The sequence below is a fragment of the Echiichthys vipera genome (assembly GCF_963691815.1).
Source record: "Echiichthys vipera genome assembly, chromosome: 1".
Lineage (NCBI taxonomy): Eukaryota > Metazoa > Chordata > Actinopteri > Perciformes > Trachinidae > Echiichthys > Echiichthys vipera.
This window is the reverse complement of record NC_139826.1, coordinates 32,978,782-33,004,867: the sequence shown is the minus strand read 5'-3', so window position 1 is coordinate 33,004,867 and position 26,086 is coordinate 32,978,782. Positions and strand designations below refer to the sequence as shown.

The following is a 26,086-nucleotide window of genomic DNA, read 5'->3' as shown; positions in this document are numbered from 1 at the left end:
TATCACAGAGGCCACATGAGCTGCAGTGAAAGTGCAGAAAATGAGAGGGGAACAGCAATTTCTGGCTGATTTGCTGTGGAACGCAACTGAATGAGACCTGGCACAACGTTGTTGTCTGCATGTGACTGTTAGGAACACCATCTGTGCATGAAATAGAAATTAGACTATGAGGGTTGTCTGTATTAGGGCGTCAATTGTGTTCAGGCGCAGAGCACAAAACAGCATTTATTTAGCCATTTTGCTAAATTTTATAGTTTATATGTGTGAGACAGAGGGGTGGATCGAGGGGAGTTGCAAAGGAAAGGTAGAAAATAACAAAAAGCGCAAGGGGAGGCAGACAATTCTCCCCCCAAAACATGGAATTCCCCAAATCTCTATAGTAGTAGTATACAGTAGTGTTAGTTTAGTATAGTCACCACGACATGTTTTTTTTTTTTAAATAACCAAGGCACTTCAACAAAAATCTTTATAGAGCAGTGGTATAGCCGCAGTTGATATTCTATCAAATTCTGAAGGATAAAAAAATAACAGTATTTTTATTAGACTGCTTCTCAGCTCAGGCGTAAATGAGATACGCCCTCAAATTAGACATGTGTCGACAAGTAGATTTCACAGTGTGATTGTAGACTAGCACAATCTTGTAAATGATATTATCCCGATTACTGAAGTAAGATGGAAATCAATGTTAAAACGCAACTACCTAAATGTGTTTATACTGGCACGTCTCTTTGGCCCACTGTTTTTAGTTTTTATTGGAGATATATATGCAGTCATGGTGATTATTGCCTCATCTGTAAGGGCTAAAAGATGCTTCTCCAAAGTTGCTTTAAATCAGCTGCGTTTCCAGTTATGTATGTGTATCCACATTTTTAAGTAGCATTAGAAAAGCTTCATGGAAACAGCAAAATTTGATAAAACTTCTCCAATTCCACCAAAATGAATGAAAAAAATCAGCGGTTGTCGGCGTCCGCAAAAGATATTCCTGTAACCGTCTCCGGACAGCATGTCCAATACTAGCTGACATAAAAGAACAAATAAAACCTACCCTACTAAACCAAATTCCTGAAGACTTTTCTGCATCGTTCTCTCGTATATGGGCTATATGACTGAGACGACTAGTTTTGTTTGCAGTCCACAACGTCTACTTCTTCTTCTCTGTTTCCTCGCAGATTACAGCCAAGTGTGACAAATAGCGACAACTTCTGACCAAGATACGCAGTAGACTAGTTTATTCACTGGAGTCCAGTAGATGGAAACACGCCAGATTCAATTTTTTTTTTTTTGCAACATCTCAAGTTTGCTTGAAATTCATTTGACAACTGAATGGAAACGCTGGCTATTGACTTGCAGAAAAGCAGGGGAGAGTCTCCTCACAGAGGAGTTTCTAACACCTCCAAGACTACATGCCCTGCATAGCTGTGGCTCTGTGTATCAAACATGCACTGACTGGTTGAACAGTGAGGAATATGCAGTGAGCCAGCACAGGGGTTGGGCCAACACCCTACGCATAACTAAAAGAGGTGGTTTGTTTATTTTATGTCAGCTTTAAATCATTTTAATTGAGTAAGTTTCAGGTTGTTGACTTTAGTCAGACAGAATAAGTAGATTTAAGACTTATTGTTAGCCTCAGACGCTTGTGTTTCAAATGTATTTTTTCCATAGACTAAATAATGATTATTAAAAAGAGACAGATGAATTATTATTTAATAAAAATTGTTAGCTGTAGTCTTACCCACACCCAAACAATCCAGTAAGACTCTGCAGACTTTCCAAATCAAGATGGAAGTTTTTGTGAAAACATGATAGGAATTTTTGTTTTTCTTGGCTGTACAAAGTCTCCCTCAGATCAACCATCACTATCTTTTAAAAGGGAAAGTACTCCCTGCTGGTAAAACAGAAAAACATCTACTTAAATGACCAGTTCAGGACCACATAACTGCCCATTATCAGCTGGTTGACAACAAGGTGAACAATAACAGGATCTGTACGTACTCGCCAACATAAAATATGTTAGCGGATAAAATGTCCAAGGACAGAATGCAAAGTTGCTGCAGATAAAGAAGTCTGGAAATGTGCATCCTTCGCTCTGCAGGTCATTTACAAGCCGCTCCCCGTTCAGAGAGCCGCACGGTAACCTCTGTGTAATTGGATTGTGTGCTTGAGCTGATTACCAAAATAGAAATGTACCGAGCCAATCCAGGTGATGGGAATCAGGAGCCAGCAAGTATCTTTATCAGTAAATATGTCAACGTAAGAAACGCCACGAAGAAGTGAGACCTCGCTGAAGCTCATATGAATGCGAAGATGATTTTGTTGGCGGCCCTTATATTTTATGAAAACATGTTTCCTTTTTTATCTTTAAATTAAAACATAATTTTCAAACTAAATGAGGTCACTCTGGTTGATATCTGTAACATTTCCAGTATTACTGCCAAAGATTATTTTTTTTTATCCCCGACTGCAGCAGCTTTCTGCATCTCTTGGACTGGCAGCTGTATGACTCAAATAACAGTTACCAAATAAATGTGTTATATGCATACTGCTCTCTGGCTGAATAGGCTTTAATGTCCATGTCTTGTGTGATGCAACAGAAAACAAGGCTCTCACACCACACTAACTTAAACAGCATCATTATCCATGGTAGTTTTCAATCTTTTTTTTTTCTTTTGATAAAAAAGGTGACTGATCCCCAGTAATGATCATTATGCTCATGCTGTTTATTGTGCTGTTCACTCTCACTTCAAGGCTACAGCCACGGTGGATACATTACTGAACAGATTTTACACATTAAAACAACTTGTGTCTGCACTAGTGTTTCAGGCCATTTGATTTGTTACCACTTCGTAAATTCTACTCGTTAAACAGGCAAAAAGTAATTCCTAACCTTTTTCACAGATTGTCGAAAGAATTACTTTTTTTATGTTTGCAATGTTGTCTCAACTATACTGACATTCAAAAAATCAGGGTCTGTCTGCAGCTGCACATACAGTAAAGTTCTTGTTGTTACCAAGCCTCAACCACAGCGACTTCCTGGTGGATCCAATATGGAAGTGCCAAAAAATACAGTTCACCGAGTGTCCACTAGGGGTAGTTTGCACAATAGAGCAGTTTCTCATTGACCCCCATGTTAAACAGGCCGTTTTCATGGCATAATTAAGCTATTTAAGGACTGGTACAAAAAAACATGTTTAGGTCATATCTCCATGACGACATTGACATTTTTTGTACCAGGCTATTTTTTTTTTATTGGAGGTTAAAGTTTATGAATAATTGGGGGCATCGCCTCGAGTAACAGCTAGCTGCTGGCCCTCACTTTGCCGTATACATCAGCCAGATGGACATATCTCCCTCCCCCAACATCACACTAATGTTTTTGGAAAGAGGAAAATATGTCGGACTCAAAGTCTGACAAGATGGCGACCCCCGTAGGCGAGTACGATTGGATCAAGTTGAGAGAACGTACCTCGTTGGGTATGCTACGTCCATTTTTTATACAGTCTATGGTTGTTACAGGCGCCCCATTCCCTTTGTCTCCCCCAAGCCTGTGTCTTGCGCTTTCATTGGCTCTTAAAAACAGCTCCAGATATATAGCCTGTTGGATATCTGGAGTTTGTCTGTGAGGCATCAACAAGCTGTTTGACTCCAAGCCAATCCAGATTTGCCTCAGATCTGGTGTTTTTTTCGGGAGAGATCCAAAAGCTGTCGGCGCTGGAAAATCAGGGCTGGAGTCATGTAGTGGGAACTTGGCATTAGAGGGATCAGAAACCTGGCTTCTTGACATTGCCATGGAGCTCCTCATCGCATCTGAGCAGCATATTACATAGTTTACATGATTCAGCACATTTTCGGAGGAAAAAACAACTCACTTGACAGAAGGGCAAAACAAAAAGGGTATAGTTGAAAATATTCCTAACCTTAAGTCCCACCCATTCATCCAGTTTTGTGCATTTGTCAAGCTAAGAAAGAAAAGAATCTCAAAACAAAATAATGGGACCTTCCTCTGGGCCCTGCATTATTGCACCCAAAAAGCTAAAGCTAATACTGTCAAGTACATCCAGCCTGACTAACATTTGGTTGCTCTGACTGAAATTGACTTCATAATGAACAAAGACCCCTGTTGCTAGGTGGCTGAGTGCTGCATGTAAAATAAAACAGACAACCCAATTTCTCCCCGAGAATCAATAAAGATCTTCTGATTCTGTTACACTGTATGTGCTTACCTAATTCAACCAATGCTATATAAGGTCAGTGAGGCCAAGCGAGGCATGTTTATTTTGTTAGCACCTGTCAACAACAAGGTAATCTAAAGGTATTTGCATATGACATGAAAAAAAAACAAGGAGATTAAGTTTCACTACTTGTTTAGTTTCCACACTAGTTCAATTGGTCGCTAACTCAATCAACAGTGTCAACGTTCTATATAATTGGCATTATTTATGTTACCTACTGCAAACAGCCAGTGGGATCAAATGTCAAGTGCTGATGAAATGAAAGGCATCGTGTATAAACAACATGACAGAGCGCCTTAGCTTTACTTCAGTAGAGTGCAGATAAGACACATAAATATCTAAATGGCTCAATAAATAAACTTAAATAATGTAAATATGTAAATAAACCAGTCACACATTATAGGGCTGAATTGACTCCTCAAGTAACTCTTAATTCATCAAAGAGAAAAGACAAGCCAGACAAAATGAAAGATAGTGTCCAAAGTTCGGGATCATATCATGTTGAAACCTAATGAAAACTCTGTACAGTGTGACTATTGTAAAACCCAACTAGCTTACGAGACAATAGCACGACGTCAATGTTTTAGCATGTCAGAAGAAAGTATCCAATCTACGCATCCAGTCTCCACGGAGCAGACCAACCACAAGGTAATATTACTGACACTACAAGGTAACGCAACTGGGTAGCGCCTTCAGATCATGCGGCACCCGTGCAGCTCACCAAAGGTCTGACGTAGATGGCACTTATATATTGCAAGGACTTAGGGTTTTGACAATGTGTATTCAGTTTAAGCAACACAAATGCTAATTTTTCTAAAAAATAGAAATCAAGCAAAAGTATTTCTTATCAGAGTACTTGATTAATCAATGGGATAATTGGTAGAATACTCTAGAACACTCACAGAATCGATGGCTGCAGCTCTAACACATTACGATCCTGAAACATTGCAGCCTGTCACACACTATTGAATAGTTCTGTCCTTCGGCTCAATCCTTAACTATCCAGTGTGATTAAGTGCCCTTCAAAGAATTCACTTAATGCTTTACGATGGCTCAGAGCAAAGACACCATATTTTTTTAGTGTAAGCTCTGCCACTGTGATCCGTGTGTCGGTTTTAAAGAGAAACTATTCATTTTCAAATCCTCATGTAAAAAAAACCTTGGGAAAAGAGCACTGGAGGCCTTTAGTCAGCCACAGGGTTTGAAGAGACAAATTAAAAAACAAATGATATTAGGATCCTCTATTTTGAGGAAAATGTGTGGGCTGGAGGAAGCCGACATCTTGAAGTGAAATGTCTAAAAGAGGGGAAATGGAGATAATTGCTAACAAATTAAACTGAAGACTAATACACATAAATGAAGAGCATTGTTATTATGTTGCATGTTAAGCCAAATGTGTTTTTAGATGATCACTCAGAAGTAGAAAAGCCACCATTTTAATTATGAAAATGCAATTATCAGTTGGCTGACTGATATTTAAGTACATATTTGATTTGTGAGGTAAAAAATCTCAGCAATGTTTGTAGCTGGACAGGTTTTGCTCACTTTAATAGTGATATCAATAGATTAAATGACAGAACAAAGAAACACTCTCAAGGATTAAGTAGCTGACAGATGAAGTCAGCTCTGTGTGAACGGAGATTGAGCTAAATATCATAGTTTTACAACTAAACGCACATTCAGTTCGGATGAATCAAAGCTTAATTAAGTGTAATCACTGTCATCTGATAGTGGAAAGTAGGGATGGGTACTGAAACTCTTTTCTAAATTTGCCCTGGGGCACGATTGTGAAAGATTGTAGTATCGATGGGCTCTGGCGTTATTGGTTCTGCTTAAAGGTCCTCGCATTCCTCCTGAACAGACTCTGTGTCAGGACCCGTCCTCCTGTGCTGGGGGAGGGACGGGGCACATACTGCCCGTCTGTCACTCTTTCACTCACTGCAATAGAGACGATCAACGAGCAACTCCTTAAAGCATCTAAAAGTGCATAATATTCAGACTGATATACACATTGTAGTTGACAGCCTAGCTCGCAACTCTCCCGTTTCCTCATCCACCTCAGGTATGTTCAGCCATGCTAGCGGTATAATTAATTAAATTATATAAACAAGGGCGTAATACCGTGATGCCCATGTTACCATGTATTATTTATGTTGTTGTGAGTAATATGTTATTATGTTACCTTACCTGCCCTTTCGTTTGACGTATTTTCTATGTCTACGCTTTGAGACCTGCAACAGTCGCTGGATTGAGAGCAGCCATTGAATGTGAATGCACGCAAATACCAAGGGAATTGTTTTGCGATGTGCGCGATTCCATTGCTTCGCGTTGTCAGCAGTGTCTGGACCAGACTGGACGTCGGTTTGAGAACAGGCGATGACAAAACAATAAAGTGATGTTTGTAAATTCTATTACATTTTGAAAATTAAGTGAATTTAATAAACACCTAACTAAATAATTATTTAAAGTGTGTATACATTGTTGGGACACCCTGTATATAGTGAATTGTTAAACATGGCTGTTGAACCATCATCATTTTGTCAAGCCTGGGGATCAGTCTAAACTGGGAATTGGACAGACCCACGAGTACAAATAAATAATCAAATTGTGGCTTGTCTGTGGCAACAGCGGGGGCAGAGTATGAAAAGAACACACACATTGGCCAGAGTGTAAAGAAACCCTGATCTTAAAACCTTGACAGGGTGCCAGATTGATTTTTCCTGTGCTCAAAGAGGACTCTGGCAGAAACAAGAGAAGCTCCATTAACATGCTCAGCCATTGCACTCTGCCATGATTTCTGAGTTACAAAAGCCAGCCACTAAGATTATCAAAACACTTCTCATTATCTCTGCTCACTTCATTCTATAATTGAGAGACTGTCTCGATTCACGTCGATATAGCAACAGCAGCCGCATCTACTGTGGCACACTTGTTCGCGTTAGGGATCAATTGTAATTTAGGCTCAGTGAGTGCATGCTTAATTTCTCAGAGGAAAGACTTCAAGCTGGAATCTTTAATTTAATCAATATATCACTATTATGTACATCTATTTGGTTGAGTGTGGTTAAACACAATTTTAGCACATTTAGCATATACACTAATGTTGAAAAGAAGTAATTGAAACTGCCCTAAAGGTAATATTCGAGAAGCCCAATCAGGGCTGTAAACTAGCTTTTTGGCTCACCTGCCAAGGGGACCAGTCAATGAAAGAATCAACCGGCCAAATGAATTGTTACCGGTCAAATAATAAATTACCTCTTTTTGTAGCATATACATCTATTTCAGTACTTTTCATTGAGATAACAGTATTATATAGTAATATATGCTTGGAAAAGAGGCCAAAGTATACTTTAGAAATACATTTTAATATCATTAATTGAATTTCAAAACACTGCAAATTGAAAACTTCAACAGTGCAAAGCTGGTAGGTACTAGGTATGTGCTTCCAGGTCTGAGTGTGTGCTGTAAACCTTCATTCATACAGTTTATGGTCTCAGTCTCTAGCTTAAGGTCTTCTTCAATACAGAATGCTGTTCATTTAGTACATTATGATCTCATTTAGAGTAAAAATAGATAATAACACAGCTGGTGCTTTAGGGCGGAGCTACACGCCACCTGTCAATCGAGTTATGTTAGTCGTATGTCTTTTTGGGTGTTGTCTGTGTTAAAGTCTCAGGACTTTGACCCCCACAATGTTTTCACTTCATCACACTTTACTGGAACATTTTGCCATCTGGAAATACAGCTTTCAGTCGCGCTTTGCTAACCAGGCTATAGTAGTTAGCACCAGGGTTACAGGGTGTGTGCGTGTGTGTGTGTGTGTGTGCGTGTGCGTGCGTGTGCGTGTGCGTGTGCGTGTGCGTGTGTGTGTGTGTGTGTGTGTGTCACGGCATGTGAGAGGAATATTTTAGTCACGATTGGTGAGTGGCGACCGCTAGTTTACAGCCCTGAGCACAATTAATCAGACATTATTAAGTAATACAGTTTTGTATTTCCACATATTACAACTCTGAAACAATGTTAATGCTATATCATTTACATTTACATTTAAGATGGAGAGGTAGCTGTAGTAGCTCCAGCAAATAATTTGGACAGAAACAAGCTACTATTATTAATACTATGCTATTGGTTTCTGCAACATGAGATTTATTTCATTCGATGGATTTGGTATTACATATGTGAACGTCCTGATGGTTGTCAAAAGAAAACTACACAAAACTGTGAAGGAAAAAAAAGAAAAACACCAGGCCTTGTTTAAAATATAAATAAGATTTGCTAAGTTGTCATGGCTGAATTCATGTCAATCTTTGATTTGCTTTCATTTAGCTGCAAGAGGTTTCGAGACGTCAAAGTAGAAGCTGGTGTCCTCTGCATAATAATGCATAATTATCTGATTGTATACAGAAACAAAGGGGATCGAGTCATGACTGTGATAATTCCAGTTTTATAAATGTATATAACAGTATATTGATAAAACATTCAGTTGAACTGGACTTAGAGACAGATAAACATACAGAATCGGTCGCAGTTCAGAAATGCTGAAATTACCCATTAAAGTTCTATCAGTTTGGACATAATATAGTCTCAAATTGCCAGACCAGCACAAATTAACATTCTTATAAAGAGAAAAACAGTTTGTTTGTATGTCTTTAAACTAAGCCTTATTGTCTCGGGCACTGCTAAGTCCTGGATGCAGTGACAGTGTCCTTGCAAAACAGATAGAGATAGAGGGGAAGGTGATAAAGCATGTCAGGCCATACAGCTGCAATGTACATCTGATAAGCCAGACTGAGTTAGACATAACATCCTAACTTGGATGAAAAAGGTTTTCAGGGTTTAACATTTAAAAGTCTACTGAAGTACAAGAGGATAAAACAAGGGAACTTCCCCATTAACCAATAAACTGAATTATTCAGAAGCAGGAAAAGTACCAGAGGAGACGAGGGAACACTCAAAGAGCGTTCTGTTGACTTTAGTGTTGACAACTACACCACGTCTAGAGCCTGATCTTCTGAGTTGGTATACATAAAACCTGGATTTTTTTTTCCGATTAGGCATTGCTGCAAAGGTGTTTCCACCTTAACAACAGGTCTTGACCCTCATTCTTACATAAATACCAAAGGATCACATAATAAGACGATAAGATTCTCACATCTTGTCACAATACATCTACAAAGATCAAAGAGAAACATGGAGGTTCAAGAGTGTATTCAGAACAAAAGAAAATAAACATGAAGTGCCAGCAACTTCCTGAGTAACTGCCACTGGTGTCTACTTTGATTGTAATGTAAAATCTTTTTTTTTTTTATTTGATCCATTTAATCATTCATGAATTGAACAACCCCTTATTATTTGGACGATCGACTATCCGTGTCAGCTACACACAGTCCGGTTCATTTCTGATTTGTTGTTTGTTAGCTCTGGTTACGCCAGTTTGTATTATAAGCGAATAAACAGCAACTTAAGCACAGTATAGTCACATGCAAAAAATAATTCAATGGTTGCTTAAGAAACAAGATATTGCAGATGTGCAGCTGTAGGCAAGATGTGAGTCTCTTTTGTTAACAGAAAAATCTGTCCATCATTTTGACAGATTGGAACAGTGAGGGTGATCTAGCGTAACTTTAATTCACACCCTGTTCTGTGGTTAGGGTCTTTATAAATATTTATCAATAGGTCAATATAACTGTGATGTTTTCTGGTAAGCACACAGGCACCAACTCTCTTCTTTTCATTCGTACTCATTCAATCTATGCTTTAAACATTTCTGTTTAATGGGCATTTCCTCTTCAGCACTTCATTAGCTCTTTCCTGGGATGGTCTCAAACTTGAGTCACTGAACTGTTATAATATAAATAAACAACCCAGACTCTGGGTGAGCGTACAGTGTTAAGGACATTTGACTTTATCAGACTCAGGAATCAGCAGTGATGTTGGGGGTTGGGGGAGGCGGTCAGCTCGGCAGGCTCAAGCTCTTGCTCATTAGAGGATAATCAGCATGACGGTCGCGCCTGACTTCATCCAGTTAGCTCGACTTAAGTCAGGCTTCAAATCAAGATGATTAACTAATGTGAAGACAGAGCTAAGCTGAACCAAGAATGTACGTTTCCTTGTTCACTCCTCTGAGTCAGTAGAAAATCATTATATGCCTTAATTAGACACAGCTGCCACAAACACCTTGTCAAAAGGACCATTTTCGACATGATCAAAAAAAACATGCATACTCATTTTCACTTAATATTCCAAACTAAAGAGGGGAGCTTGCAAGGATGAAGAAAGATACCACGACGCAAGTAACATAAGAAGCAGCACATTTAAAAAATAAAGGCAACCCTTGATTTTAAGATGGACATATTGTGCCGCATTTTCTTCTGTAGTTGCTAAAACCAGATCTAGGAACAAAGAGAAAGGCCTGCTTCAAGATCTATAATGCAAACAAGTAATTTACAACACCAGCTATGGCAATTTACTGTCGCATTTACTGAACATAATTTACACCTTGACGCCATAACAGCAGCCCCGTTTAAAGACAGTTACAGACACAGGTTTGCATATTACAAAACGTAGTTTGCGAGTGCACATTGGTTCAGAAATCATCTATGTTTTGGTTCAGGCATGACGTTTCTCTTATTCTCCCATTATCCCACACATTAGTCAAATATTTGCCCATTTGCTTCGTTGGAACTAGAGGTGGAAACAAGAATGCAAATGTCAAAAGAAAGAAACTAACTTAAGAAGCAGTAGATACATTTAGGTAAGACATTCACAACGTGATGACAACACTGCTACAAACTGTACCAACTGTGTGAGTGTCAATGTGGCACATTATCCACATCAATCAATCAATGTTATGTTGAGGTTTTTCTCCCGAACTCACAATGTAAACAGAAAAAGGACTTTAATGAATGTGTTGAGTAAAGTCAGTTTGTTTTTCTACTTAAACACTGACTGACAAATGAGAGAGAAGGAAGAGTTTTGAAAGGACCAGGCCTGAGGCTAAAGAGCAGACAGTCCCTTGTCTAACACTACAGGGTGTGTATGCTTTATGGCTCTTTTTGTCTGTAGTGTAATAGAATAAGATAAAGACACGATTTCTTTGCTTCGGTCTTTTGTGTATTGTTTATTACATGCATTCCTGCACAGGCAGCCGGCCAGGTCGGATTCCAGGAAGTTCTGTCTTAAATAACCATCTGCGCACAAGGCATTCAGCCTAATGGTGTCTACATATATGACTTCTCCGGACATTTTGAAATATTTTAACCCATATTGAATCTTCTACTGATCTAATAAAACTGTAATACAGCCATAACAGCAGAAGAACACGGGTCTAACTATGAGAAAACAGGCCACTACTGAGGGAGGAATACTGCACTACTGTTCGTACGGTGGACAGTTGAGGTGTTGCCATGTGAATGCCTAAGTAGCGCGAGGGCACGGACAACCATTAACCTCACATACCGCCTGCCTCGCTTCCAGCAGCTGTTTAACAGAGGCCGAGTCAACAAGCAGGTCTTCAAATAGCGTTGTCACTCTCGCATTGTAGCCTTACAGAATCAATGCAACAGTGATCTGCCCCCGAGAGGCATAAGTGTCACATTCAAACATTGATGTGTTGAGTAAGCACCGATTTATACCTAATTCATGATCGATCTGAAGTTTCTGTGGATAAGCATAGAACAATTTAATGAAAATTCACTTCTCGTGTAGCTTATTTTCCACACATCACATCGGAAACTTCTTCTTTCCTCCTCATGTAACTTCATTTTGTAACTGACAACCTCAAAATGCAAAAGTAGGCAGTAACATCAGACAGTGAGTGCTGACGCTTACGTACACACTCCATCGCTGGCGTTTCAAATGCTGGAGGATGTATATAAAGGCAGGGGAGGACTGGCATTTTACATCTCATTGATCTTCACTAGGGCTGGATGACACAAAATATATAACCCAATCCCAATAGGCCATTTTATATCTTGATAAAGATATCACAATAAAGCATGTTTTATGGTAATTCAATAAATAAATAGTCTTTATGAAAAAAACACATGGTAAAGCCTATTTTTGTATACTCCTGCGTGAATTAATACTTGACAAATAGTCTAGGTAATGAGCATTTTCTCATTTTATTAACAACTTTACTGCAGAATGAACATGACGTGCAAGAATCTGGAGGTGAAGCGCCATCCGAATGACATAAATATTGCCGTAATGCAGTTCACCTGCTGGTTTTTCGACTTTATGATTCAAACTATATAGAAAATGTATATGATAAGACATTTTTATATTGTGTTGATAATATATATCTGGCAATATGTATAAGCTGCCATTTTAAAAAGTATTTTAGAAGCATTTTCTAAGAAGTTGTGCTTGTTAATGACAATTTAGACAAAGTAGCCTAATTGTGTATCACAATATCTCATACTGAATTGTCGCCCAGCCCCGATCTTCATTCAGCATTACACCCTGTATGAAGATAAAGCTAGACTTGTGTATCACGATGCTTTCACATTTATTTTTTTCCCCTAACAATGTATGATTGCTTATTGGTGCAGGATGTTTGCTTAACCTTTTCATCAATGTTCACTCCCACGTTTTCCCACATTATCACTCATTCACAAATTTGAGACACACCACAAACTGGCCTTTAACTCCTGGAGCTTTTGTAAACCATTAGTTTCAAAATAGCAAAATACAGTCGTTTAGGGAGAGCTAAAACTAGTTTGCCTTAGGTTATAAGTTATCACGCTGAAACATTAAAAACACCATGTAATGTTAGTTTAAATATGTTTGCCTTACTCAGACGTCTGACAGCCTTGTTTAAATATTTGCTGCACCCATGATCCATTCATGGGTCATCCATTAAAGGAAATGGCGTAGTCACATGTGCATCCACCACCAAAAATGCAAGTCAGCTAGGTCAGAGCTCAAATGCTCGGTCGACCTGAAAACTGAAAGAGTACAGGTTTGCTTGCTTTTTCCTCAGATTGTAAATAAAGTCTTTCACTTCAGTTATATACAGTATCTGACACTCCTATTCTACATGGCTGTCTGCCTTCCTTCTCTCGTACATCGTCAATCTTCTTTTATAGTGCCTGCCAAATTAAAATGCAAAGCAAACAGGTAGACTGTCAGACATCATACACTCCCTTTTATGTCAGCATGCAGCCTAATATATTCTCTTTGGCAGATTACAGTATGGTACAAGTAAAAACCCAAGACAACCATTCACAATGGCGCAAGTGCTCTTCTTCAGAAGTGCCATACTACATATTCATACTTAGTCTGATATATTCACAGCTTGAAGGATCTCAATATTTCACTTTACTAATAACACTAGAGCTGAATTTATGCATCTCTGTCGAGTTGTTTCACTGTTCCTGCTGGAGATGCCTTTGGCGTGGGAACTGATTTAATGTTCAGCATTGGATTTAACACCTTAATTGTCGTGATACCGCTCCCTCGCTAGATGGATGTGTTGAACATTATCAGGCCATATTGTACATTTATTTTACACCCAAAGTAATTGGGGTTTACCTACTTTTATTCCCTGATCCTGGTTAAAAGAAGGCTAAACTAAATACACACTTAACAGACATTACTGAAGAGAATGATTGTGAAGCATTTGTTCCATCTTGCTGTAGGAAAATGTAGAAGAAAACACAAAGCAGACAAAGCTGTCTAATTGTTTTGGTCCCCATGCAGCCCGTTGCCCCGCACATAGAAACCACAACATCTCAACACAGAGGCATAAACCTGCCTTAAGCTGTTGAGTGAAACTTTACCCACCCATATTTTTCCAAACCAGTCAGGACAGTCCAATCCACTTTGTTCAAGCCACAAGATGGCTTCTCTGACTGTTTAGAAAAACGTCAACACAGCAAACATAGTTGTCATCGTGTGCAGTAAGCATCATGACACTGAAGCCTGCACTGAAGACAACAATGTACCCACAGAGCTGGGAGACAATTCAAAATAATCATTATCGTCTTTCAAAGGAATCAAATCATGACGAAAAACATAGAGATATCGTTATGCACAATTGCATCATCTAAAAGGAGAGTAACAAGCATATACTGACTCTACTTTCTCAGAAAATGTGAGTTTGAGGGAATATCAGTTGAAGATTGTAGTTTTGTTTTTACATTACCACACAGTTCAGTTCATTCAGATCACTGATCATTCGGGTTATAGTTTGAGTGAATGAAAATAATAGACATACATTTTCTGTCCAAATTAGGGAGTCTGGTTCCATCCTTGTCAGATTAATTGTACAATGAACAGGCACAGAAAATGGTGACTTTCTGCAGCCTGATGAGATCTGTAGTTCATAAAATGTATCAGATTTAAAATCGACAAAGCCTTAGAGCCTGAGGCTCTACTTCTCTTTTGTTTGGATATAACTCTCCTTGTGTCAGAAAATGTCTTCTGGGTGTTTCCATGTTTGACTTTTCTTAATTTAATATTTCCAACAACTCAACAGCAGCACTCTAATTTGCCTTGGTGCAGGATTTCATGCCAAAGACAAGAGAAACCAGTTGGTTACCCAAAACAGCAACCACACTACACAAAATGGTTGACACTTGTCCAAGGTTGCCAGAGGCAACTGGCAAACCATGACTGTCAAACCTTGAGGGGCCCAATACGAACAGCATGTTACTGCACGCCAAAGCGTACTATTTTCCCAACATTGAATGGGGATTTCTCAGTTTTGAAGTAATGCTATAAAAATGTCAAGCAGGAAAAGCATCCAGTAGTAGTTTCTTTAGTAACATTTTCACTATTCTCCAAACCACTAAATCCTGCTCAGACACGATCACTGTTGCTGAAAACGCAAACTGTCAATTCTGTACGAGATTGGATCTTGCTCGCATTGGGGATCCGATCAGCCAGACCACATGGCGAGGTGGCCTGACTCGCATCACGTTCAGATCTCAGTGATGTGTGGACAGCATGTGGGCACAATCTGGACAATTGTATCAAGCATACTGTAGGTCTTACAACATCTCCCGGCCACACAGAAGGTCCTCTCAAGGAAAGAGCTATTTTACTTTCATATATCAGCTTTATTTTACCTTTTGGTGTTTAGCTGTATAGGAGTCGTTAGTTAAATTACTGCTGATGAAAACTCAACATTTCCTGATTTTGCTGCCTTTAAATCGCTGAATTAGCAGAGCTTTTTAAGCGCCTATTCTTCAATAAAAACAAGGGACTGGAGCACAGCTGAGACCCACTATTTCCTCTGCTCTCTCCCTTAAGAAAGCATTCACCTCATCAAGTCCTGCCACCACTACAAAATAAACAAAATGTAGAGAAAAAAAATGCTTTCTCTTGCAGTGCCCATCATCCATCTTCCAAACCCGAATCCGCAGACAAAAAATTCCAATCAGACAGGTCGAATTGCAGTGCCAAGTGTAGAAACACAAGCGGACAGAGCTGAGATGTGATCTGGCACATCTGATCACAAAAGTCGCATTGAAAAGACAAGTGTAACCACAGCCTGTGAGCCTGAAATTACAACACTTCAGTGGTCTATAAACTGGAGCTGCTTTGATGGGAATATGCTTTAAACTAAAATGGATATAACATTTCTGTTGCCATATGCGCTCAGGCAGTGGGATGAAACAAGATAGTAGAAATCTGTTCGTATTAACAGTTGAGGAAAGAAAAAGATTTCCTACTTTTTCAAAGAAGAAATGGCATTTGTATTGGCGTTTCACTTGATCATCTGTTTCCACTTTGGACTGCTGCAATTTTGCCTTTTGTGAATGTTCTTTCTTTTACTCGTCAATATCACAAGTAATGCACGTTTCACCCAAGAGAGACTCTTTCTCTTTGATTCTAGAGATAATAGTTGGTTCTGCGGTATGATTAGGGCAATGGGGACGGTGTCTCAGAACCACCCACTGCCACCACAACTATTGATGTAGCTCTGAGGGGGTTCCAACATATCACTTTGTCACAGACTCTTTCTTGCTCTACAATAAAATCAACTCAAATTGTCGGCAGTTGTAGACAGTTCAAATCAAGCTTACAGCATCTGGGAGGACACAAATGCTGTATGTCAACAAATTTGGTTTTCAAGTGTAGAACAGCTTAAAAATATCACAGCAATTTCATATCATTGTCTGTACACTGGTATGTTAATCAGCCGTTTGTAGATGGAGAATTGCAGTGAGTAACTCGCAGTGAAAAGATCACCAGTGTCAGAAACAAGTGAAGCGAGAGTTATTAATGAGGTCGTGTTGCTTATGAGTGGATGAATGAAGACAGTACTGAAAGCAACTGCGTGTTAAACATACTAATGCAATCTGACAGGGCTTTGTTTTTACAGCAACCCCATGAAAATAAAAATCAAACCTATCAAAATCGGCTTGAATTGACTCGTCGTTTTCTGTGGCTTTCTAAGAACACAGAAGAACAAACTGGGGGCAAATGAGACAGCATTTTTGCAGCACTCAAGACTGTGCTGCACCACAAAAGCTGACAATATCTTTATAGCTTGTGTGGGGGAGAGTGGAGTGTAACCTGGGCTCGCATCCCAGGAAAAGATGGATCACCAGCCACTGGCAAGGCAGCAACTGTGCAACAAGCATTCAAAGGGTGCTCCTTTCTGCTGTAATTGGCAATTCGCTAGTGAGAAATCCACTCAGTGCTATAAAAACTAAAGCAGAGTTGCATATTCTTCGACCCGTGATACGACTTTACGGTTCTTAGTAAAGTTAAATGTCACATCTAGTCTACTTTACAACTCAGGAAATAAAGGAGTAAATGTTCTCATAACACAATAGTTGACAGGGTGGATCAATGTTGACTATAGAAAAGCAGATCAATTGCAGGTCCTTTCTTTACTCTAACCTACTGCATCTCATGTAAACCACAAGCTGTCACAGAGACACCCCACTGGGCTTTGACGTTTGAAAAAGAGAGCAAATAAAATAGCAACGAGTGGTTTTAATTATGATGTTTACAGAGACGGTGCAGGTCTGCGATTGAAGTGAGCCGTTGTTTCCATTGCTACCATATCTGCTACGTTTAAATATTTCTCAGGTGCCTCTTGAGCATTGCTGTTGGCTGAAAGCCGCATTTGAACCTCAGCATTTTGTTCCTGTTGGAGGTGAAGTGACGATCCAAATGCTGTTCAAACCTTCCACTCACAACAGCTCCAGATGACATTGCTCTCACAACAGTTATACAAAACACTATGGAGCACAATACAAAACACTCAACCAGGGAAAGCTCTGATAAAAGCTTTTCTCTAATACAGACCCAAACACCTTTATTAAACAGAGGTAAACACTGTTAAAACACCTCAAAATAGGTGCCAATTACTGGGTATTACCAGATATCTATTGACCTAAGATGAGTATAACTCCGAAAACACGCCGAGCAGCTACGAAGTTTGGCCTGCGGTGCGCTTCCATGTAATGTCTGTATGCAATGTATTCAAAGGTGTGTCGTCCGCTTCGAGCTGCAGCCATTTATTGTGCGGGGAAGTGCAGCCGAACCAAAAGTTGGAGATTTGTTACTTCTGGCAGCAAAATGCAGCCAGAGAATACCCACAACCAATCAGTAAAGAGAGTCCTGTGACTCCGGCGACATGTTGACCTGCGTTGCAAAGAACTTCTTCCTACCTGAAACACATGAACACGCCTCCCGGCTGTAGAAAGATGCGATTATTGCAGCTAGCCGCACTTTGTAGCTTCTTGGTGCGAATAAGGGATAAAACATTTGATTGTTAAATCCTAAATCCTGCAATTCTGAGACTCTGCTGAAAGATTTTATTAAATATGATCTACGCTTTAAATCTGTCTCCTAGTTGCCAAAGTCAGCGGTGTGCAATAGCATTGATTTAAATGTACAACTACTGACAACCATCTGGAAGTCAGGTCATGTATGTAATGATGTTTTTCTGCAGACTCTCAGGCGTTGGATGTTGGAGCTTCAAACCAGTGCTTAAACAAAACCCAACCCCCATCACTTAGAGAGGACCACTTCAAATAAATCTCAACCTTGGGGAAACGCTGTATAATGTTTCAAACTACAAAGGTGCTTCATCTCATCCCAACCGGTCTAATGACACTAACTACATTATGAGGCTTAAAAGGACCACTGCTGCACTAAGGGAATTAAGGAATGCATACACTTCTCATTTAGCGTGCGTTATTGGAAGTAAAAACCAAGAGTATAAGTGCATACCGGGGTATACATACACCCAAAGTAAATGGCTTCATTCAGGTGCTTTTAAGGTGCCTGAGAGCTTTCAAATTACCAGCTAAATCCTCTCGTACTTTGCCATCAGCCGGTGTGAAGCCACGAGATGACAGGAGCCTTACAAAGCCAACTTAATCCTCTTGTCCTGGACTAATTTGATGCCCTGGACCTCTAAACTAGAGATGCAATAATCCAACTTTTACAGTCTCGGTACCAATACCATGACTTTGCATATCGATCGATACCCGATTCAAAGCAGATTACCATCATTAATTTAATCTTCCACTGTGTGGAAGAAACTGAAGGAGAGACTAAAGGCTTAGCTTAAACATTACTTCCCTAACTTTTCAAACAAAATGTAACAAATGAACACAAATTTGAACTGTTATTGATTTATTCATTTGTAATTAAAATAAACAATTGTGCACCGGCTTAACCTAATGTTCATTTTGACTGGTGAAACTTAATTAAAAATGACGTTGGTTCATTGTTAAATATTAAGATGCTAACTGCGCTACCCAGCCTATAGCATTTTCTATGTTAAGTTAGCATTGGTGCTAATTGTAATTTTTCGTAACTATTAATAAAAGAAAATTGTAGCACAGGCTATTGTTACAGTGTTGTGAACACATTATAATTTGAACAGGAACTAAAAACAAAACACAGCAGCTGAACTAAGTGAAATACCTCCATACAGGAGAGTCTTTGCTCGCTCCATGTTGTTGCTGTTGTTAGCTGTGAGTCAACCGACATGCTGCACAGCACCGCTCACGGCCATTTAATGGATCGGTCCATCGATCTGGCTAATAATCCGCGACCCAGCTAATTTGGCAATATAGGGACTGATAATATCGGATCGGTGCATCCCTACTCTAATCCAACATTGTTAAATTAATTTTCCTCACTTTCTTTGATCCAGGCTGATGTGTAAAACTCCCCAATGATTTTTTTGCAGATCCCTGAGACTTAATATGTCCTTGTAGTCAAAAGAAACAAATGTCTTTGTTGTTGTTTTCATGCTTGCCCACTAAAAAAGGGACAATTCCCAGCAGCTCAGTTATCACAAAATCTAACTGGTGAATGAGGACATTTTTGTTTCCTCAAGTGGCACTGCTCTCATGTTCACCTCAGGCTCTCACCCAATATTTGGGAAAATGTACACATCTCTGACAAGTATAAAATGTCATGTCATTGTGTGGAGCTTAAAGCCTTACAATTCCCTTCCACTTCACAAGTGATGGCTCTGTCAGATTGTATAAAACATCTCTGGCATGTTACAACAAGGTTCTAACTCCCTTACAATGATTTAGAACAAATTACTACTACTAAAAAAAAGGTAATTAGTTTGGGAGGAAAGGTAGTCAGCTGGAAAGTAAGAAGTTCAGCTCACTTACTGAAGTTTCCTTCTAAGAAAAAATAGAAAAGAACAAATAAACATGTTTGCTCGACAATCATTAACAGGAACACCAGTGAGCCAATAATCCTGCTGCCAGCTCCATCATTTCAATGTAGCTGGCATCGTGAATTCCTCTGGGCTGGACAGTGTTATATTACTATGCCTTGTATTGGTTTCATTATGAGGAGTGCATGAGAAGAAAGCTACAATGGGTCTCAACGCAAAACACCCATAAAATGTATAAAATCAATACAAAAGGAGTCAGTGATGAATCAATACTGACCAAACACTCTCACAGTCTAAGTGAAAGGCTTGAATCATTTATAGGCACAGCTGACAAATTACAGTAGCTCTAGTAGAGATGATCTCCTCCCTGCTCACTGGACCAAAATAGCCTTTTCAGGCTGGCGCAGTAAAATGGTGAAATGTCCCAAATACTGAATCATTTTATTGGTAAGAGACCAAAACATTCAATTTAATGTGTTTAAGGTGCCGTGTGTGTGTGATCCTTTTTGTCTGAAGTGTTGGTTTTGCTTCCTGTATGACACCTAAAATCATTATCAACTACCAAGCATACCAAGGCTGCTACCTACTGACCTCTGTGACAAAGCGTTAAGTACTACGAAACCACAAACCTGCTGCTAGTTAACTGGATGTTCAACTGAGCACAGATCTAAAATACCGGATAAATGCATGGTGTAAATCACCCATGTTTATTGCATGACACACTGGAACAAAGTGGATTAACAGTACAGTGATTACAACATGTAGGAGGATTACCATCTTGCATTTCCGTTAAGGTTTTCCTTTATCAGTGTGTGTCACCAGCTCAGAGTTATTGCCACACCCGAACAATGGAGCTGCCAAACTGATATTTAAAATGAACCGCAGCATTAGCCAGAAACGTTTAAGGAGCTTTAGGAACGAGTTTAGTGTTTCACTGCCAAACATTCAAAGTTTCCTTTCTCTCTCTTTGGTGATTAGCACATTTACCTGAACAAATAACATTAATAGCAGTTGATTAAGCAGTTCAGCAACCAACTTAAATGAATAAATGAACAAACCACCTATTCTCACTGAACTCACTTGTATTGAAATCACATCTTATACCAGCTCCCGACTTCATGCAGTGACAGAATAAGCCAATACCTGGATGGGTTGTACAGGATTTTTTAGACTAACACTGATATCGATTATGCCTGGGTACAGACCTTACAATCCGCCAACTCCACAGAACGGACCGCTTCGCCTGGCCTCATCAACATGAAACACTCACTGGACAATCGAAACCAATTTAGCTAAACATGCTCAAGTCAGAAGCGCCGTCGTAGCCTTCTCTGTCGCTACCATAGAGTTTATGGTCACTAGTAAAACAGCGGATAAATAGTTTTGAGCGTTGCAACCTCTGCAAAATGATGTGTTTAACTATCAGAATCAGATCATTTCAGTCCAATAACATCTAGAGCCGGACAGGAAGTCTCTTGTGATTGGTTAAGAGATCATGGAAACAGTACAAGCAATGTCAGAATGAAGATAGAAACCTAACATATATATTTTGTTTGTTTTTAGACGAACATTTAAGAAGTGTAGAGATGGTACAGCTAGATGTTTTCTAAATTATATCTGAACTATGTAATTTCTGTATTGAAATTTCTTGTTACTCATTGGCCCCACATATACACCAAAATGAATATCCAATTAGCTATAGACATATTCATCAGACTATCCAATCTATTTATTTATCACTTCAAACCAATTGAATTAGACATTTTCACACACTATTGACCCTCTCTTAGAATCCCTAAAAGGTCATGCCAAACACTCACTAAGACTACACTAAAGGTAATTAGTCGCGCCAGATGGAGGACCTTAAGAGCTGCATTGTAAGCACTTGTAATAAAAAAAACAGAAACACAAATAACAAACATGAACAATCAGTCATATTTGATAAACTGTTGGTAGTGGTGCACTGAGAACAATGACAACTTTATCTTGCAATTAAAACCAAATCTCAACGCAACATATTTGGATTGGTTAGTTGGCAAGTTTTGAAGATACTTCTTCAGGGTTTGTAGATAACCTAGGAGAGAAACTGCTAAAGTCTGACAGTTAGGCCTATTTTAGAGTTATTTTAGACTATTGGGCTGCAAACTACTTGGCCAGCCTTTAATGTGACACTGTCATACTCTATGAAGCAGCAGAGACCACAGGGTTAGCCCTTAGTGGTCTTGTAAAAAAATAAAAAGTGTGCTTTAATTGAATGACTCACTTCAGGGGGATGGGACAGACCCAACATCATGAGCCAACAAAAAGACTGAGTAATCTAGAGAGACGGGTACCACATTTATTAGACCACAATCCACCATTTTAATGAGATCTTGTCCCCTTGGAGAAGACTTTGTTCTTGATAGAACTTGTTTTAGGAGTGCAACGATCTGTTATTATAGTGAAAACTAAATAGTGAAACATGGGGTTGAAACAGTCAGCCTCACACATATTCTCACATTGTGTTGAAGCCTCTAGGGTGGAAAAACGTCTCATTTTCAGTTTATCTTGAGATCAAACCACCCCCCATGGATGCCCTGGGGGTCCCTTGTGTCCTGCTTGAAAAACAGGGTAGACCAGGGATCTTCAACGTTTTTTAGGCCAAGGACCACTTAGCTGAAAAAGGAGTGAGCGGGGACCCCCTACTACTACATACTGTAGCCTATCAGGCTGTTAAGTCTGATGTAATACCCTTTCAAAATACGATTTCCGGGTCCAAACGCTCCGTTGAAACAAATCAGACAACAACGGCCGAACGTGTAAACAATTACAATCACCTCTTTTGTTAGGCATCTTTTTAAGATAAGAAAGAGGTATAATAACAATTACGTGTTTTTTTAAAAACTCAGATCTGTTCAAACAATGGGGAACACAGCAATGCTGCGTTGGAGAAATACAAGGATTTGACCGGCTTGGATCCGGAAATCATATTTTGAAAGAGCGTAAAGTCACGTCTTTACAACCGGATAGACATACCTTTTTATGATGTGTTTATGATATGTTTTTATGTTGAACATAGGCCTACATGTGGAAGGCACAGTGAATATTTAATATTTTACCATGTAGCCTACTGGCTACCTTACCTAAAGGCCAATAAGCCTTCCATCAATCAGTGTGTTTACATGCACATCAGTAACCTGAAAATGGCCTTGGCCTGGTTAAGGGAATTAGATTATTGAAGTACCCCCAGTATACATGAGCAGGGGTTGAATGGGAAAATGACGGAGTAACTCCACCTCCGGCACAGTAGGCGACGCTCCGCCAACATACAGCTGGACCTTTGTCAAAATCACAAATGGCTGACTTTTGGACAGAATTATGACCGAAACAGGACTTCTGTCGTTGTAGTGATGTTACTTGCCGTTGTGAAGTCCTCCCGCGGTTTAAAAGATAAGGCTCTATAGTTGCTGCTGTTTTGTACACGTTTGCTTCCTGGTTTATTCTATTTCCGGGTCAAAAGCCACTGCCACGGACTGGGGAGGGGGAGTTATGACCCCGGCGCAGACGCCAAACCCAACAGTAACCCGAGAACGCTGTTTACATGCGGAAATAATCGGGGTACTGAAGGAGTTATCTAGGTCTGTTAACCGGGGTATAGTGTTTACAATGGTGTCTGAGAAACCGGGCTATGCCCTTAACCCGATTACAATCAGGTTTTTAAAATGCATGTAAACACACTGTGTTGCGTTAAACTAAATTAGCCTATATGTTTCTAAATTTCTCAAATAGGTCAATTTGTCTTTGCAAATAACATGTTGGATTTATGTAAATGCATATTATAGTGTTTGCGATAGAAAAAAAACAACTTTCAAAAAGTGACCAAACAATATTTGGGTGGACCCCACTGGAGCAACCCTGAGGATCCCCCCAGGGGCCCCGGACCCCCTGTTGAATAACTCTACAGTAGACACTACACTGGAGGAATCTGAAGCTCTGAATGTCCAACTTATAATTTATCACAATAATGTTGTTGCCTGGCATTTAACTCTTAAATAAACATTATACAACCAGGCAGGAAAGTGTTTCTTTTGACCGGTTAATGAACGTTACTCTCCTCGGGCTGACCGTTACTGACCATGTAAGTTAAACTGTATTAGCCGTTAGCTGCTTTAACGTTGCTTAGCTACCAGTTTTTACGTGTTTACGCGTCAGTTGAACTTCAAGAAGCTAACAGGGCTAACTTAGCTTGGTGTAATGGGCTAATCTGACTAGTAACGCTAGCTGGCAGAGTGAAACAATGAGCTCAGAGTGCAGTCAGGCTCGGCTAGCTGCTGCATGCTGTGTCGGCTGTATGGTGTAAAGAGCTAGCCAGCTTGCGTTGCACTCGAGGCTAACGTTCAACGGCTAACGAGTTGTAGCACTATCAACAATGAGAGAGGCAGAGAAAAGGAGAAATGTAATAACTTACCGACTTAGCTAGCCACTCCTATTCCAAACCCTGGTCGGTCCATGGTGGTGTGCACTCCATAAAAAGAACAAATAAAGAGTGGGATAATAAAAAACCTCTAAAACAAAAAGCACCAGAAACCAGTGGCAGCGCACTCTCCCCCAAGACATCCAACACAAGAGAGGAGGGGAGGCCAGCAATTCACTGGACTTCTGCCATCACACTTCCAGATACCGTCTTCATCGAAAACAACCGGAGTCCGGAGGGCATCGGTGCCGTCTCACGCCCAGACACAAGTCCAGTCTTCTCCCGCGACCTCTTCACAAATTAATCCCACAGCGAATTAGCTCTTTTTTTCCACCCCCATCCAGGTTAATTCCTCCGTATTCACCGTTTGTTGGATGAGTGCCGTGGTGGTGGTTCTTCGTGTGGGAACTGATACAATGTAACCAAACCAGCAGCGGCAGCAGCGGGAGCTGGGAGGAAACCCAGGAGGAGGCGCTCCAGCCGGATTGAACTCTCTTCTCTCTCTCTCTCTCTCTCTCTCTCTCTCTTTCTCTCTCTTCTCTCTCTCTCTCTCTCTCTCTCTCTCTCTCTCTCTCTCTCTCTCTCTCTCCTCTCTCTCTCTCTCTCTCTCTCTCTCTCTCTCTCTCTCTCTCTCTCTCTCTCTCTCTCTCTCTCTCACACACACTCCCTCTCTCTCACACACACTCACACACACACACACACACACACAAAGACATGGAACTGGATCAAACACACACTGAATGGACTGTGATTTAATTTGTTTGTTTTAACTTAAATACTTAAATACTATACTGTACTCTGCTGCACTCCCAGTCGACCACACACACCAAAACAATATCATAAATAATGACAGTCTCAATAATTTATTCTGTGCCTAGTGAACATTTAAAATACTTAATTATGTATATATGGTTCCTGTTATTCTTATATTTTTGTGTCCCTGTGTTGATATTGTTTTATATGTATTGTATTGTATTTTTTTCTACAATTTATTGTTTCTTATTGATGCTTCTTCTATGTTTGCTCTCCACTTTGCTGCTGTAAATAAGAAATTTACCCTTTGTGGGACTAATAAAGGAATATCTTATCTAACCTTATACTGTCTCATTCCACTTGCATATTATAAGCTCTAGGTTAATATATTTCATTGACTCTTGTATTCAAGTTTATTCAAAGGAGCTTTATTGCCATGGGAAATACTAGTACTACTAATAATAATAATAAGTTTATTGACAAAAATCATAAAGTGCTTCACATGATACAATTCTTAAAATAAGACCCAAACAGTAAATCAAGCAAGCAAAAACATAAATATCAACATAAATAAAATTAAAAAAGACTTAAAAACTGAAAAATGAACATAAACTTAAAATATAGACTTGTATAAATATACACCGATAAGTAAAGCTAACTTAAGATAAACAAATAGAAAAGTGGACATTACAGTTACAAATAATTGCGAACTGTGTCTCAAAGTGCAGCTAGTGAGATGGATAGATGAACTTTATTGATCCCAAATTGGGCAATTCTGTTGTCATAGCAGCAGGTTATTCAAGTATTGAACAGAAACAGTAGACATATAGTATATAAGTATAAGTAAGTACGTACACAGTATACATAAATAAAAATGTATAAATAAAATGATACACAACACAACGTAAGAATTGACTATAGTACACTACATATGTATGTCTATACACAGAGGTCAGCATAGTTCAAATGGTCACTTTATTATATTATATTAATACAGACAACACTGAGAACATTAATTATATCATAAATCAGTCTGTT

The 26,086-nt window shown here is 39.4% G+C and overlaps 1 protein-coding gene across 4 annotated transcripts in view; it reads right to left on the bottom strand.

Annotated features, from left to right (window-relative positions):
- The window catches only part of znf609b (zinc finger protein 609b), an 82,309-nt gene extending 57,620 nt beyond the window's left edge, over positions 1 to 24,689 (bottom strand). For all 4 annotated transcript variants that reach the window (XM_083937836.1, XM_083937838.1, XM_083937837.1 and 1 more), the window contains exon 1: positions 24,290 to 24,689. The gene's annotated coding sequence lies outside the window, so the exon portion shown is untranslated. The remainder of the gene's footprint in view (positions 1 to 24,289) is intronic.
- Positions 24,690 to 26,086: the final 1,397 nt, after the last annotated feature.